This window comes from Lontra canadensis, unplaced genomic scaffold (assembly GCF_010015895.1).
Source record: "Lontra canadensis isolate GAN:19392208 unplaced genomic scaffold, GSC_riverotter_1.0 scaffold23, whole genome shotgun sequence".
NCBI classification, from domain to species: domain Eukaryota; kingdom Metazoa; phylum Chordata; class Mammalia; order Carnivora; family Mustelidae; genus Lontra; species Lontra canadensis.
Genome location: NW_022631017.1, coordinates 9,265,470 through 9,268,114, shown reverse-complemented (window position 1 = coordinate 9,268,114; position 2,645 = coordinate 9,265,470).

The window sequence follows — 2,645 nt, the reverse complement described above, 5'->3', positions numbered from 1 at the left end:
GGACGGAACCCCTGGTATTACCATCTCGGTGAAATGAACTGATGAGTCCAGGCATATGGCAGGTGTTGAGGACGTTGGCACTTCCTTCCTTCCAGCATTTTATACTAGAGATGCCCATGGGCAGTTCATGTTCTCTGAGCCTTGGTTCTTGTTTCTGAAATAAAATGCCCAGCTCCATTGCCTCTCTTCCTCCAGCAGGTTAGTCTAGAAATGTTCTCGTGGCTATGGCAGACAGAGCCAGAGCCAGACATAGAAAGAGAGAGAGAGAGGGAGAAGCTCAAACTCTTAAGTACTGTTTGAGCCTTTGTGGGCCTCTCATTTGCTAACACCCCATTGGCCAAAGCAAGTCACACAGAGCGTGGGAAAGCATTGCAGAGTCAGCCTGCAAATGGGAGGGATCCAGGAAAAGATGAAGACTTGGGGCCACTTTTCAGTGATCGCAAGCATCACAGGGCCAGGACTGAGTAAAATATGAGAGTGTCCCATGAGTCCCCCCTTCCCTCCCATTTCCCAGAACATGGGACAGCTGACAATTTGGGGAAGCCGAGATGGAGTGCTAGGAGAGGAGTAGCTCAGTGCTGGGAAGAAAACCAATAGTTAAGATTAAGTTTAGCTGCCAGGGACAGAAAATCCCAAATAGCAGTGGGTTAAATGAAGTGAAGACGTATTTCTCTCTCTGGTAAACCAAGCCCAGAGGGAAGCAGCTCAGGGCTGGTGTGGCTGCACCATGGTTAGGGCTGTAATCCTCCTACGTAGTCAGTCTACTTCCTTAACACAGCTCTCAGCTCATGGTCCAAAGGGGCCATTCAAGCTTCTACCATCATGTCTAGAATATTTCAACAACAGGAAGAAGTAAGGACTGAAAAAGGGAATACTCCTTTCCTTTAAGGACAACTCCTAGAGGCTGTGCACACAAAGTGACTCTATCCAGTTGCCATTCACCGTGGCCATTCACCCCTTCTGACAGAGTAATGGCATTTTTAACTGACTTATATACCTGGTCGGCTGATGTGGTCATGTGATATAGTCATGTGACTGACTCCCAAACAATACCGTGTGAATAGAAATGATATTTACAGCTACTAGTTGTGACCTGAAAGGGAACAAGTATGACCTTTTTCCTTTCTCTCCTTCCCACTGGCTGGGATGTAGATGTGATGGCAGGAACTGGAACAGCCATGCTGTCTGATGAGATGAAGTCCTTATATTGAGAATGATAGAATAAGATAGAAGGGTCATAGACAACCTAGTAGGCCTTTATATGAAACATAAATACATTTCTCCATTAGTGAGATCACTACCATTTTGCATCTCTGTTTCAGTAGCAAAACAACACCCCACCTAGTACACAACTCTCAGTTCTTTTTTTTTTTTTAGGATTTTATTTATTTAGAGAGAAAGAGAGAGAGATCACAAGCAGGGGGAGCAGCAGGCAGAGGGAGAAGCAACACCCCGCTGAGCAGGGAACTATATGTGGGACTCAATCCCAGGACCCAGAGGTCATGACCTGAGCCGAAGGCAGACACTTAACCTACTAAGCCAAACATCTCTACAACTCTAAGTTCTTATTGTAAGGCTGCACTGCCTCAAAGAAATGAAGTCTTTATTCTGGGCAGCCATTACTGGGAAAGAGCAGATGCTAGAGGAAAGCCACCAGTTCCAGACCCTGGAGGAATAATGACAACAGTCACAGTGTCTGTCTACTGGGAGTCAAGCTCTGTGTTGGCCACTTTGTCTCCATGTCCTTCTGGAATCCTCAAAGCCTCCTGAGGACAGGTATTAGAGTCCTGGCTTTAGAAGTAGGAAGACTGAAACCCAAAAAGTTATGTGACCTGACCAAGGTCACACAGCTCTGGGGAGTAAAACTGTGATTCAGGGTCAAGGTCCTAAACCAGTGGTTCTTAAAGTGTACTTCCTGGACCAGTAGCTTCCACATAGGAACTTGTATGAAAAGCAGATTGTCCTAAAAATCACATAGATCAGGGATTTGGCCAGCAATCTGTGTTCAAACAAGCCCTCCAGGGGCTGTGGTGCATAGTCAGGACTGAGGACTATTGCTCTGAGCCGAATCTGGAAACAGCGTCCACTGGCCTTTACCTTTTCTTTCCCCAGACAAACCCCACCACCAAGGGAGATTTCATCCTGACCAGATCCAAGTTTTAGTTCGTCTGCCATCCCTTCCCCTGGAACTTAGCTTTGCTGATATAGACAGGGTCTCTGCCAGATGGGAAATGGCTCTGCCTTCTCCCAAGAGATGCCTGAAGCAGGTTGGTGGGGAGGGGTGTAGCTGTGGCGTCAGGCCTTGGATGTAGTTATGTAGTTTTGGGGTGGAACGGGGAGGTTTGCACCATCTTGTAATCAAGGATTCCTAGGCATCTAACATTTCCTGTTGAATGCACAGCATCATGCATTCTCTCTCTGTCCTACCTGGTCTGGGCACTATTGGCTAGCATGTGGTTGGTTTTCAGTGGGAAGTTGTGGGGTAGGAGGGCTGGGAGTCTATGGCCTAGGCTTCGAGGAGTTGGGCATTTCATGGACAGGAGTGATGGTGATGACGATGACAATGACCATCATGTCTGTAATATTTTTTCCGAGTAAGGCCATTTTCTATGTTCATTTTATGTATTGATGCATTTACTCTTAGA